The following is a 15,537-nucleotide window of genomic DNA, read 5'->3' as shown; positions in this document are numbered from 1 at the left end:
TAGGAAGATCGATGTACCACCGGTGATAACTAACGTGCATAATCAATATATTGATGGGCTTAACGTAGTGACGATCAGGTGTGGTGACGACGGTTATTCGGGGAATAATACATGTCAATGTATCTGCTTACGTAAGGCGGGCTTTCGGCTCAATCGTCTTTTTTGGAGCTTAAATTATTCTTTCGACAGGGTATAGGAGTGCGTGCACTGACTCCTTCACCTTATAATGCGCTTAACATAAAGAAGCGCAAGCGCAAAGTTCAAACGCACTAACGTCGTAAACTTTACGCCACTTCAGTTCCTTTTGATAAATGCTGCTTTCACTTTGAACTCAGGAAACTGATTTGTAAGACAATAAAAATTGGGCAATGAGAGAGTGCGCAATCTAATGAAAAAAAGTTCGGGTGACTTTACGCTTTCTGCGCAAAGCGCTGTACGTCAAGTAGCAAAAGGAAGCACCATCATTGCTTTTGTCCACAGATGCAGCTGAGGCGGAAAGAGGAGTTGCGCTCCTTTGACCATAACTTGCCCTTGCGCCGAAAACCTTCAACAGTATTCATCAGAATGGTCGCAGCGCCCGAGCTCTCGTAAACATTTGCAGAATGAAATGGATCCCAATATGTCATATAATAGCGATGGCACCTGACGAAGGAGGGTATTTTTGTACGAAATTGCAACAGAGCTGAGACCTCCCATTAAAAAAAAAAAGAGCATCTTGGTTTGCATTCACGAAGCTTAGTTTCTACCGATAAGGGTTTCCTTGTGAATCGCTGGCTATCTTTTCTATCGACATGTCCAGTATCGGAACTGTCTGGAACTTGCTCTTACAAACACTTCTTTTTCGCTATAGACTTTCGTGAATATCAATGAGCCCTGTTCCCAAGTGCTCTTTACCTCACCATCATTTATTTTATAGGGCGCATAACGTTAGTGTTGCATTGAGCCAGCTCTTACACACACGTCTAGTGGAAGATATTTGCGCGTAGCTTTATTCTAAATACTCTGCGGATTCCTGTACACTGCTTCTCTGCAGGTGGGATGGTCGAAGCACATTCCGTTTTTCCCGATGCAATTATCACCATTTGCTTGGTTGACACGAGGCTTAATTCCAGGTTCCAGCAAAGATTTAGTGTGGCTAGGTGGAGTCCAAGTTTCCTTTATGTGTAAGTCTTTACTATGGGCATCCTGATTATTCTTGTGCTCTACAACCTTTGATTGAACGTTTCGGAAACCGATGTAATCACGCAGTTAAGACAGCCAGCTGAACGCAGCCGATTAACCTGATTCAAGAAACTATCCTGCATTCTTTGATGACAGGATTTCACCAATGCTTCGTAAAGATAAGGTGGCAATGGCCGTTTTTAACAAGTTTAGAATGTGCCGAATTAAAGGGTAAAAGCTAATTGCGTGAATGTGGCTGATCAGCTCAGCACACATGTCGAGGCGAGCAAGTGATCTTCAAGTCTAAAACTGCAATTTATTGTCATTGGGAATGTTGTCTGAGACATGAGCTTTCTACAGACCATGAATTGCACTTTCTAGACTTCGGCAAACTTGCTTGTACCTACATTGAGAAAAGCTCGGATGCACTGGCTAGAGATATAATGTAAGCTTTATCGGTAAAGAAGAAAGACAAATTGTGCATAAGTGACCAGTGTGTGGCTATACGCACACCTGAGTTTCAACTCGGCACTTTTTTACCGAATGAGAAATTGTTTTACATTGCCCACGAGTATTATGTGTAGTGGTTAGGTGAATCAGTGCTGTTTTTGCATGTTCAGTTCATCTTGTGTATGTTCCTATAGTCTTCTGCAAATAAAATCAGCTGCGAGTGACGCTCTTTTCCTGTGCTTCGACTTTCTACTAATGGTGCTTATATAGGCCGCCACGGCCTTTTGTTTAAGCGTATACTTCTCGAAGGGTGGCATTCCAAACGCCGAAAATCAATAGGCCGATCTATCAGAATGCCGAAATTTAGAACACCAAAAAATCAAAACGTTGAAAATATGAAAAGTTGAAAATCTGAAATATCAAACCACCGAAGAATCAAAATGCCCAAACATCAAAATGCCGACATTGCTAAGCTGTAGTGAAAGATAATGTGCCGTTGCAATACAGAGGTTCCACCGGCTTTGTACGAAATGCATGCGCATTCACATTTGTTTCCAATAGCCATGTTCCCATCGCATATGGTTTCTTGCTTCGGTCACCGAGTCATTAGACAGTAAAAAAAAGGGGGCACAAGGCAATGAAAATAACCCTGAATTTCGTAAAACTGTTCGAAGAGCAGCAGCACAGTCCTAAGTATTCCATCCATGAGCCACATTGGTGCGTCGTTCAGTTTCCAGATGCTTTCGTCAACGAAATGAATGAAGAGTCGAGCTTCATCTGCGCTGATGCAGTCACATTTCAGAAACTCACACCCATCTAAGGCAGTTCGGAACTCGCCCTCGGTGACGAGGTCACGCACGGCAAACGGCTCATCTAGGCAGTTTATTGTCTTTTTCCTTCTTACAATCTGGTGCAAGGCTTCATCACTTGGAGGATATTGCCTTGAACACGCTTGTACATCTGCCTTGACTAGCTGCACAAGCTTCACGGGGGCCTCGCCCGAAGCCACCGCCAGAGCTTTGATCCACTCTTGAGTGCGAAGAAGTTTCGCTCTAAAGACACCCGGAGCACGGCTTGCATGGAGCACTTTTTTCAAGACAAACTTGTGAGTACGTTCTCCAGGGTTGTCGGTAATCATTCTAGCATTACATTCGCCTCTCTTCTCGCACTTTCAGCAGTGTCTGGAACGTAGTTTTTATTACGATAGGAATTATATGTGACTCTCGGCTAGATTTTGCCGCCAGTGTCAGCGTCGCCGTCACTCACTGTATATGTATACGTATCATTATATATCAAAAGGCAAGACAGAAAAAAATAGAATCCCAGAAAATGACTCTGGTGCTTGCAATCCAAATTGAACCCTTTGAATCGTGAGTGCGAGGCGTTAACCACTGAGCCACCGAGGAGCACTTCCTTCACCGTTCAGACAGCAAGCTATTTATATCTACCACTTACCAATGCTCACGGGCATCTCAGGGAGAATTATCGTGTTTTCAGCATTATCAGCGAGATGGAGCAACGAGCGCGCGTCGCCACATTGCGTGGCAGCGCGCGCTTGATCTCCCACGCGTATTTTGCCCCGCTTAGAGGGGGGAAGCGACGCTCCTTCGTGCGCCTTTATGTCGCGGTGGAGAGTAGGGGAGGATTGCACGTCTTGGCTGGCCTCGGGCTTTACCTGGAGCGATTCTGTTGTAGTTACCGGGGGCACAAAGGTCACTGCAATTATTGCAGTCCCCGTTTGCAAAAAGCGCGCGCTTTTCAGACACAACGAAGTAATGACTGAGACCCTTATTCGCGTGCATCTATACCTGTGAGTACGTTACGTGGGTCATTTGTGCATGAACAACGCAGGGCACGTATCGATCTGTTTTCCATTTGGTGCGTGACCTTCCAGTTTATTGCTGTCACGTTCATTGCTTCACCTTTGCCGCAAAGCTGTGACTTTTGTTGTCAAGCAACAGTCTTTGCATCCAGTACTGGTTTTTTTCTTTCTGGGAGCACAGCACAACAGCATTTTCTTCTATTTCGATGATAATGACAACTCCTTGACATTGCTGGTTCTTTTGCACTCCGAACGCTGGACAACACTGCTATTTTTTCTTCTACTTACCCGTAAAAGCCGCCCTGTCCAACTGATATGCCTACAGCTTCCCAACAGATGAAAATACGAAATTTCACATTGCTAGTATGGTGATACTGGTACATTTGCAGCACAAGTTAAACAGCTAGGTTAGAAACAGTGACACGGCAGAAAACGAACAAGTGGTGGTCGCAGTTTACAAAGCGCGTCGTTTATTTCTCACATGGTTCAATAAAAGCTACTGCATGTGGTTTCGGCGTTCTCTCTTTCGCATTTTGATTTTTCGCCATTTAACTTTTTCGGCCTTTAAAATTTTAGTCGTTCTGATGTTCGGCTTTTTGATTTTTGGCGTTTTCATAGAGACCTCTTCCATAAAGCATGAAATACTTTTCAAGCACATTCACGCATCAATTGAATGGCCGAGCGAGTCATGTGCTATACTCACAGGATTTTCATAATATCTATCTGACAACAGCGTCATGTGAGCCTAATGACCTTTTTTTTAACGTGATAACATTGAAGAGCTGGTTTCGTAGATACTTCGGCGTTGGTGCATACGTTGGTGTTGGCATCGTTTGTTGTGAGCGAAAAGTCCTTATGTTATCCGTGACCAAAAGATCGCAAAGTATGCAATTAAAATAAGAAATAATTAAGATATTTGGGCCTGAATGAAGATCCAGCTCTCGCCATCTGCGTGGCAAGCAGGTGTCTACTGCCAGAGAGCCACAATTTTTGTTAAAACTGCTTTGAAAAAGAAAAACCGCTACATGAATGTCGTGTGGTGGAAGGAGTCTTCTTAACGCATTATTTATGGCGTGACAGAAGCGTAGAATTGCGTCAGGCGTCAAAACGTGAATTGAGTCTCGTGTGGGTATACAGGACCACCCATTACAAAGTGCTCCGACATATTCAATCAGCATCAACGGCAGAACCCCCGAAAAAAATGAGCAGCTGCGTCGGTAGTGTTCCCTTACATACGCGTAATGGGACAATCGCTGATTCACAGAAGGAATAATTAGGTCGTAGTGGGCACTTAACAACTGAGCTTGCAGTCGCCATTCAATGATACAATGAAACGGTCAATGTTATGCGCACAGTTGTTGATTTCCTTAAGGCATGGTTGAGGCATGCTCTGAGAACCGAACCAGGCTAGCAGTTTCCTGAAGGCGAAGCTCCAGCGTCCTCCATTTTTTTTACATTTCATTGCACTTTTCAGGTGACGCAATATGCAGAACACCTGCGGATGCCTGCTTGACGATAAGGACGCAGAAACCACGAAAGCATAGGTGTTCCATACTATTTGCATTCCCGACTGGGGCCAGTATGCAGTGCGCCCATCATCTTCTTGGTGATACGCAGCGGCACGCTTGCTTGGGTCACCGAGCCATCGCGAAACCATCGCACTCGCAGTGTGGCATGTTGCGCTGCAGTCAAAACAGGCATTGCATGTTTAGCGGCTAGGAACACAGTAAGGCCAGTCCCTGGAAACTCACCGCTAGTTTCGGTTTCAGGAAACATGTGCGCTCGTAGCGGTTGCCGGGCATCCCAAAATCTGGTTGAACAAAATGAGATATAGCGTGTGTTGGCATTTGTTGTCTTTTACCAGTTTTATGCATAAAGAAATTTGAATCAACTGTAAAAAATCATCATTTGTTAGTTTGTCTTTGTATTCCTTATTTTATGAATCTTGAGTCGGGCGAAGCGCGGAAAAACTTACGTTCAACAGTCGCCTCCACACCTTGTTGGAACTTGCTCAGTGCCGGAAATCACATGCGTGTTGCATCGCGCTTGCTTCTCTCGCTCAGTTAGCGTGCAAAGTATGAATACGACAAAGATAAGACATTTGATGTAGCGTGCAGCAAATGGAAGTCGCAGTAGGCCTGGTGAATCACGTCAACCATGCATTAGACAAACGTGGCTAAATCAGGGCTTCACATGTTTTGTGCGACTCTACAGTGTGTTAACCCCGGAATTTCGAGATCCGCGAAACTTTTTGTGGCTTCCAAGTGACACCGGGTTAACATATTTGGACCCATTATTTGAGCAGGTATTGATTTTACATGAGTACATGAGTAACTCTCTGCAAGCGCAGTGATATTCCGTGCTACGCCAAAGAATTCCCATTCAGAGATATGAAAACAAGCATTTTCTCCTGCAAACATTGACGAAATTCCCAGCAAAATTCCCTGGACATGAGTACTGATTTCCGCCGCCATCTACACACACACATACTATAATATACGGGTATCATGTACTGGTGATTTTTGAAATAATGACTAGCCCCTCTATTGCAGCACAACAAAAGCATGACTTAATCATTCATATACGGTCAGTACACTGCCATTGTGGGCTTTAAGTATAACACCACTAGTAAACTGGAAATCGTTCCACGTAAATATCAGAAACAAATCTCAAAGATTATGCTTGATTGCGTGGTGCATGCATCAGAACCGATTACAGCAGATGAAGGCAGACTGTGACCGCTAATTATCGGTCATCATAGGATAATTTAACCATTCCTGAAATTCCCCGCCATATCACGAAGATTCTCTTATTCTCTTTGGCTCAAAATTACAGGCGAAAATTCCCCTAAAAAGAAAAAAATTATCTGCATGGAACATCACTGCGCAAGCCTGACTTTATTGACAGAAGTACAGTGTCGCTAGACTAATTGCGCAAGACGGCCGCTAAGTTGCTGTCGGCAAAAAAATGCGTTTGATGTAATGCTTGAATTTGTGTTGGCTCTGCTGAATAGTTTTTGGCTCTTTTGTTTTTGTCGTGTAGCACAAATGATGACAAGTAATTATAGGCTCCTTCGTGTTCGTAAAATTCATGTAACCAGGCTTTGAGTTTTTACTTCAAAAGGGTCGGTCGAATACATGTGAATGACTAAATGCTATAAAAATCATTACAGCGAATATAGTTGGAGCCAAAGTTTTGACAAGGGAACTTTTCTTCGTCAAGGCAACACTATTGCCCGAACGAAGAAGGGTCAATTCGCCGAAATGCTGTTTCCAGCGTCGTTCTCTCTTGAAAAACTTCTGATCGCTTCAAGGCTTTTCGTGCCTCCAAAGTTCACTCTCGTTTGCTACTGAAGTTCCGCAAGAAAACTATGTGTGCCGTCATAACAAACGTGATTGGGTCAAGCATGACGTGTCCTACTCGTGATCGTTGATAATTTTTGCATTAGTTTGGATATTTTGTATTAAGTGTTGGCTCACGATGTAAATGTGTTAGTCATTAATTAACGCTGCTTTAAGGATTGACACTTGCACACTACCTGTCTGTCTTAAACTTTCAGAAGTGCTTTTTTTGAGTGCAAAGGTGAAAAGTGTCACGTGCTTTTCAAAAGATGATGTTACTTGGCCAGAACACGTGCACGCTGACCAATATATTGGACATTGGTATTCTAAGGGGACTTTTTTGAAGAACAGAGAGTAGGACGTTGTTGAAGCCAGTGACCGAAAAAGACATCTTGCAGGACAAATATACTGTTATTTGCTGCTTCCAAACCGAGAATAAAAAGAAAATAGTAATATGAGCGTCAAAAACCTCGTTTTGTAGAAACCCTGGCATCGGCGTTGTTGGTAGCGGGCGAAAAGTCATGCTGTCTGTGACCTGAAAAACGAGAAACATGTGAATAAAAAATAATAAAATTTTCACGTCGAAACGAGGATCGCCTCCGGGCCGTTTGCCTGGTAAGCAGGTTTTCTAGCACACGAAAAAACAAAACCGAACAAGCGTCTTTTTAGATACACAGGGAAAAGAAGTTTGTGCGCTTGGAAATGCTGTGAAAACAACCTCCATGATTTACAAACACACGCCTCCTGTATACAGGCTTCACAATACAACATGTCATATCGCAGTGATATTGCGTGATACAAGCGTACATTGCCTTCGGGCGTCAGAACTACCACCTGGTTTATAGTCAGCTCCCCCCTACAAAAGGCACACACATAACAGCACGTATTTCCTTAATATCACGTAGACGGTGCATCGCAAGTAAAAAATCATTTCACGTGCATATTTATTCGTGCTTTCAATCATGCTACGCATTACAGAGAATGAAGTGGCAACCGGATATTGCAATGGCGTTCAATTCGTAAAGAGAGGGAATAAAGGTCCATAAATTTTTCTCAGCCGTGGCATTACTCACACGACTCACATGGGCCTATTACCTACAAAACAAAACACGTCAAGTTCAGATATAAGAAGGACAAACCTGAAGCCAAAAACGTATCACTCTTTGTAGGGGGCCAAAAGATGGCACGAATGAATTGTCGAGTATTTGTATTCATAGCGACCTTATGTTCTATAAATTAGAGATTGTCAAATTCGCAACACATGTAGTAAAACTACCACATGTTTTGCTCATATATAAATCGACGTGGGTGCTTCAACGTCATACAAACACAAATCAATTCTTGAACACGCTTGTTTGATTGATCTGTGGGGTTTAACGTTCCAAAAACACCATATGATTATGAGAGACGCTGTAGTGGAAGGCTCCGGAAATTTCGACCACCTGGGGTTTTTTAACGTGCACACAAATCTGAGCACACGGGCCTACAACATTTCCGCCTCCATCGGAAAAGCAGCCGCCACCGCCGGGATTCGAACCCGCGACCTGCGGGTCAGCAGCTGAGTACCTTAGCCACTAGACCATCGCGGCGGAACTCTTAAATACACTTCAGGACATTCAAGAGTGAATATAAATTTACGTACCTCTTAGGCGGCAGCAGTAAATGTGATACATGCTCAATCTCGCAATTTCGACTGCTCCTGAGAGGTGGGAAATTCACCGACTTTGACCACATTCACTAGATAGTAGCGCGATTTTCACAAGCAGCCGATCAAATGTTTTCCGGGAGCAGGCAAGCGCTTTGAAAACTGCGGCGCGCTGTGGAAAACAGTTGCCATAGCTGGTTACAAGGAAGGTAATGAGGTGCGCATCGAGTTCTGAATGCTGTCACGATCAGCAACGATCAACTCGGCAGTTCTGCGAGCCGCGGGCGCCCCACAAATTGCAAGAAACAGTTCCTTCTCCTCTCTGGGCCTTTCGGCAGGGTTCTAGCACTCAGCGTTCGCCGTTACGTCAACGTTGGCATCTGCTCATGTCATTCACAAAAAGAGCCTGTTTTTATGCACGCAGGCACGTGCACACGCCGCCCTTCCTCTTCGCACGGTGAGGTGGCGCACTCGGCCAAGTAAGAGACGAGCCGACAAAGGGAACAATGCGAAATATTGGTTGATTGATTTGTGGGGTTTAACGTCCCGAAACCACCTTATGATTAAGAGAGACGCCGTAGTAGAGGGCTCCGGAAATTTAGACCACCTGGGGTTCTTTAACGTGTACCCAAATCTGAGCACACGGGCCTACAACATTTGCGCCTCCATCGGAAATGCAACCGCCGCAGCCGGGATTCGAACCCGCGACCTGCGGGTCAGCAGCCGAGTACCTCCGCCACTAGGCCACCGCGGCGGGGCAACAATGCGAAATAAAGCGAGCGACGAGCGAGGGCCTCTTTCGTATCATCAAATGCGTGCAATTCCGCGGTTACAGCACCGCCTCAAAAAAAAAAAAAAAAGTCGCGACTACGTGTTCAAAGTATATACTCATGCACAGCTGCAACACCAACTCTAAATTTCAACCTTTCAGTTGTTTATGAACATTTCAAGAATGATTGCAGCCCAGCAAAACACCCGAAATCTGCGATTTTACGGTTGCAGTGTAGTGAATTTCTTCGCAATTTAATGCCATTATCGGTAATTTCTCCATGAACGGTCCTAATAATAAGCACTTGATGTATTAGACGTACTGTTACCAAAGGTCATGGGGGGGCTAGCAGAGCTATAACAAAAGAAAACATAGACTAAAGCAACGTGCTCGTGCCTATGAAAAATTGGGAAATTCATGCCCGGCAGGTGGATAACAATTATTCGTAGCTTATTTTCCCTAACCCAGTTTTCCTCTCCTCTATGAACCAGAGGCGAGGGAGACCATTCGGTCACCATAAGCACAAGGAAGTGAGCATGTCACGTGGGATTTTTTTTTTTTATTTCGTGAAGGGCTGTAGTAACTAAAAAAATGATGCTCAATATATACAAATTTAGAGACCGTTTAACCGGGCGTTTTGCAATTTGGTCTGGAAGTTTATCATAATAACTTTTGGCCCAGCTTTGTTGCTTTTGTAGTTACCTAATTAAACGTGCCTAATTAGAAAATTAGAAAGAACTAAAAAATATTCTGCCGTCAAAAAATAGTCAGCAATCTCCATTTGATTGCGTCATCAAAGAGTGCGTCAGCAAATTTTTAAACTCTGGCTAGAAATAGCTGGCGTCATTTACTGTAAACCCAAAAAAAGCAAGCAACCATGCGGTGGCACTGAAGTGTATTAGTTACGGTTTTCCCTTTCGGTGCAAGTGATCGCGGGTTCCATGCCTGTGTCGTACGTTCTCGTATGGTATTGATTTCATGCTTGTGTGTGATTACAATGATATTCATTTTCAGATATGTCCAAATAATAAATACTACGAAAAATTGTCCGTCAAGCACTGATATAACGCCCGAAATACATTTCTTCTTTTGCATAGGATATAGGGCAGCGAATAAAACTGGCCTTTAAGTCCACCACAGTGGATGAATGGCTATGGCGCTCGACTGCTCACTTGAAGGTCCCGGTTTGGATCTCGGCTGCGGCGGCCACATTTTGGTGAAGGTGAAGTACTATTTAGGAGATCATGTGCTGCACGATGTCGGGGCATGTCAAAGAACATCTGCTTCTCGAAATCTGTGGAGCCCTCCACTGCAGCGTCCTTCATTACCATATGGTGATTTTAGAAAGTAAAACCCCAGATAATATTAAAAAGGTTCTATAAATGTTCTCCAAAGAATGAGAAAGACTACCGATGTGCTGCGTTAAAGCCCCCCAAATGAGTCAAATAAAACTACCAAAATTATCTCCTAAAGACTGCGGTAGGTCTACTTTTTTCACTCCTCTGACAAAGGGTGGGAACAAAAGACACATTTGAATCCATGGAGTTTTCAACAGTACCTTTAGGACGCACGCTGCGCAACCAGCCAAAAACTCACTAAAAGGCTCAAAACCATTTCTAGTGCATGTTCCGTTTCTCGTTCGGGTGGGTATCATTTCTCGCTGCTTCTTATGTTGCACGGAGACAGGAGTGAAGGTATATCAAAATATTTTGTGAACGTCGCTCTGTTAAAATCTTACCCCAGAGCACTTGAGCATTCCCTTCCATGACTCGAACACGCAGTTTCCCACCGCATTTATTTTAATCGAATACACTCATCACCTCTGTTATAGTCCGTGCTGTCGTGCTCATGCCAACGTCATTGCAATTCTGCATTTGTCATCCGTCATCGTCTCCCTACGCTCGACGACGTTAATAGTGTACACGGGTTTGACATTGTTGGTATGACTTCATCGATGCCGTACCAAAAAGCACTCTTTCCTGTGTGTTTCTTTCTGTCTCCTCGTTTTTCGCACTGTTTAGCATGGATAACGACCGCGTTACTCTCCACTATAGTGAACTAGAATATGACGTAGTGGCGCGACCAGCTGGGCTCCGACATCAGCTTTCACGCGGTTGCCGCCAGGTGGTGCCGCTGCTACTTTTCATACCAGCTTCGGCTGCATTTTCGGGTGGTCATGGACTCCTGCAGAGCTGCGAATGTGGTAACTTCTAACGCGCGTTTGCTTTCTGGTTCGTGCAAAAGTAAAATTACCAGGTTAGTTACTGCGTGGACAACCTGGCAAAACCGGTGGCACGGCATCAGGAACCAGTGACGGTTTTCCTCGGGGAATGCGCACTTCGCTGCAGTTTATCACTTGCGCATATTCGTGCAGGATGCATCTTGGCTCGAAATGATGTTCGCACACCGCTCAAGCTTCAGTCAGAGGCTTGTCAGCCCTCCGGAGGTCACGCTCATAGTTTTTGCGGAGATCGTCATCCCTAGGAACGGCGAACAGCGACGCCTTCGGAGCGCCCTGTTGCCGATTGGGCAACCCGGAGCAAAGCAATAAGAACTCGTTTTTCGCTTCGACCGTGAGCTACATGTCTGTTGGTGCGGGATACCTCACAAAGTACAGACTCCATCCCGGTACTGGCATGAGAATGCACCAGATCGCACCAGCACATGTGCAGTACAGTAGCTTGGTTGAATTAGAAATGCAATGACCCGGCCTGCAAGAGACGCTCATCGGCTTCACTTTACGCTGCCCACGTCCCACAACGGCGCGGTATGCGTAGCGCAAGAACACTTGCGGAGGAGCACGCATACGGACCGGAGGAATATAAAGCGAGTCTCATATGCGCTAAAATTTCCTTCTGGCTGTCACTGACCCTCTCGTCTATATCACTCGGACTAACAACTATTTCGAATATCTACGAATGACAAGATAGCGACAGCAATAATGCTTCCCGTTTATGGTATTGGCCTTCACGCGTACTTAGAAACGCGCACATGGGATAAAAGTGACATGGAATAACACGGTACTAAATGCAACACAATACACGAAACGAAAGAAAAGCAGCATATTCACTGTTTCATGTTTTGTTGGGCTAACACTATCCCTTAGGATAGCCCGTATCTATGCCTTCCGCGCGTCTTGGTCAGTCGGAGATACAAACACATGCAATCGTGGCCCAGATTCACGGTTCTCACAGAAATGTGGACACAACACTTGCTTGGCACCACAGCTGCTCGTAATCTGGCCACTCACCGACGAACACGAGCACAACCACAAGCAGCACACATCACAACTCCAAAGAAACCGACGGTGCAAAGGGAACGATGCAACATTTGTTGTTTCTCGTCGAAGCACAGTAATGCCGCAGTAATTGCGATGCCGATACGAACGCGCCGCCAACTGCCGGCGTCGGTTGCGTTGTGTGCCACCAGCGCACAACGCAAGCAGCGTCGTCAGCCCGTTGGCGTATGCGGTAGAGCTTCCATGCCTTGATGAAGTCTCTTCAGGGGGCGATGACCCAATGCGCGAAACTCACACACATACTCACGTACAAGCACTGATTGACTCCCTCGCTGCCCGCGCTATCATGAGAAGACGCCGCCGGCGCGCGCTCACCTTTCGCAATGACGACAGGACATGAAAAGGCGTAGTGGCACCGCAAGAAATCCTTGCGGCCGTCCGTGTCGTTTTGGACCACCGATACAGCAGCCGCTGCCTGCCGGTCGCGCCACTAGATCATATGCTAGTTCACTACACTCTCCACAATAGGATAACTGTATCTCGATGAAGCGCGGCTGAAGCGTGCACAACTGTTCACAGAACAAGAATGTTCGTTGTAAGCTTGAGCAGAAAGAAGTTGCATAGTTACATATAAACACTTTATTAGCACGATCGTTTTTGTCAACTTCTCAGGTCCCCTTGTATCGTTTTTTTTACCATCATGGCCATTCACTGTGGACAGGACATAGATGGATGTTCTGCAAGTGTTCGCTGCCTGCTGCAAAGGGGATGCAGCGTTATCTTAAAAAGCTTCACCGTGAACTGACATAAGATTATTGTACGGAGCTTAATCTATCTTGATGCGTAATATAACCTATATATATATATATATATATATATATATATATATATATATATATATATATAAGGGAAAGAAGTGTATACCTAAGGGCTCGTTTTTCCGTGTTTTAACACAATATTAATGAGATATAACAGACAGCAATGCCAAGGAATGTACAGGGGAAGTTATTAGAACCAATGGAATGTAAATAAGAAGAAAGAAGAAAGAAAAGTGGATGAAAAAATTACCAACTGTGAGCAGGAATCGAACCTACGACCTTCGAATTACGCGTTCGATGCTCTAACCACTGAGCTATCACAGCGGCCCTCCCCTCATCCACTTTTTTGGGTTTATCTGTGAATTTAGAAGTAGGAGCGACAGTCAGCGCCATCTATAAGCCAAACAACGAGTGTGAAAACACTCTTATGCGCATGTTTGGCGTCACGTAGCACGTGAACTTATTATGAGCGGGCAGCTGATTAATTGTCCCTCTTATACAACCTAAACACACCAAGTCTGCCAGTACGAGACCCTCGTTCAATGAACGAATGAAATAAGGGAAAGAAGTGTATACCTAAGGGCTCGTTTTTCCGTGTTTTAACACAATAATAATGAGATATAACAGACAGTAATGCCAAGGAATGTACAGGGGAAGTTATTAGAACCAATGGAATGTAAATAAGAAGAAAGAAGAAAGAAAAGTGGATGAAAAAATTACCAACTGTGAGCAGGAATCGAACCTACGACCTTCGAATTACGCGTTCGATGCTCTAACCACTGAGCTATCACAGCGGCCCTCCCCTCATCCACTTTTTAGGGTTTATCTGTGAATTTAGAAGTATATATATATATATATATATATATATATATATATATATATATATATAAACAAGTTTATTATTGCGTCTAATTTTTCTCAATGGAAAACATTTGACTTTGACAAGCCATTTGTTTCAATTTATCAATCACATAAAAAGTAAAATTACCCTTTCTTGCTAAACAAAGAATCCTACGTACCCCGGGAATTGATGTTATGCGAAGCATGCGGAGTAAAGGTGACGTTTAAATTGAGTGAAACGTAACAAAATGACGCTAAGGATATGTGAAAATGTTGGACGCACAAACGTATATTGAGAAGTCTCCATGTTTTATATTAGCTGCTCACAGCTGCGCAACAATACCAACCACAACATGGGTATTACCAACAACAGAAGCCTTAAGCTGCTATGCAGCGCTTGTGCTTGCGAGATTGGTAACCCTTGATAATGCTACGTAGGCCGACTTTATTGGATGACGCTTACCTACAATTGACGTTAACCCGACGTAAGCCTGTATCAGTACACATGTAATGTTTATAAAACTAGATAACCAGCATTGGAACCATTCCACCAACATGACGCTTGTATAGGGTATTTTTAAAGACAATAGTCTTTCTTGGGGACCTTCGACGCAAAAACTTTGTTCTGTCTGTCTGTACATTTGTCTGTTTGTTCACCGTTACCGCGAAGCGGGTACTCTAAAAAACACCAGCCAATACCTCGAACAGCCGACCCCATCCGCAGCACCCACCAATGTTGCTCAAGGATCAGCATTCACACGTGTGCGATTGCCAATTAACAAGCAATTATTTCGCATATCTGAGGCGCCATAACAACGCGTATACATTCTGCATGTTCGTTTTTTACTACAAAATGCATACATAAGTAATTCTAACTATCGTAGCGCTTATCACGCCTCGCTGACCATGCAATGCTTGCACGGAAAGGTGAGTGTTTTGAACACTTTGCTAAGGCGACACGGTGGTGGCCACTGCCCGTCGCCTTGCGTTCTATACCTTATCACCTCTGAGACGGGCGCGCACGCCCGTCTCAGGGCCACGCGCTTTGTTTTCCAAAAACAACTGCCAGATGGCGCTGAAGTCTAACGTGTGAGGTGACTTGATGTGCTCGTTTGCCCCCGCTGCATGCTCGAATTTTCTTGCGCAGAACAATAAATAAATGTTTTGTTCACTCTCTCCACACGCCGGGCTATCGTCTTTCGCCGACATTTGCAGATAACATGCAGCTACGGGGCCACTTGTTTTAGTTTCGATACCTGATGTGTCTCGGTGGTAGAATATTCGATTGCCATGCAAAAATGTATGGATTTGACTCCTGCTCGGACCCTGATATATATTCCATGCATTCGCTAGGTCAAAGCTGCCGATACCTGTTTTATTGTGATAGCAATTATATGGACACTCTGGGCTGCATTGCACTGCCAGCGTCGGTGTCGACATGTATATGTATACG

General features: G+C 44.5%; 2 non-coding genes across 2 annotated transcripts; both read right to left on the bottom strand.

Moving 5' to 3' along the window:
* Positions 1 to 13,495: 13,495 nt before the first annotated feature.
* TRNAT-CGU (transfer RNA threonine (anticodon CGU)) lies at positions 13,496 to 13,568 on the bottom strand. The gene has a single exon. It is a non-coding gene; the product is annotated as a tRNA-Thr (tRNA).
* Positions 13,569 to 13,965: 397 nt separating this feature from the next.
* TRNAT-CGU (transfer RNA threonine (anticodon CGU)) lies at positions 13,966 to 14,038 on the bottom strand. Its single transcript has one exon. It is a non-coding gene; the product is annotated as a tRNA-Thr (tRNA).
* Positions 14,039 to 15,537: the final 1,499 nt, after the last annotated feature.

The sequence above is a fragment of the Rhipicephalus microplus genome, chromosome X (assembly GCF_043290135.1).
Source record: "Rhipicephalus microplus isolate Deutch F79 chromosome X, USDA_Rmic, whole genome shotgun sequence".
Lineage (NCBI taxonomy): Eukaryota > Metazoa > Arthropoda > Arachnida > Ixodida > Ixodidae > Rhipicephalus > Rhipicephalus microplus.
The sequence above is the reverse complement of the archived record's forward strand: the minus strand, read 5'-3'. Positions and strand labels throughout refer to the sequence as shown.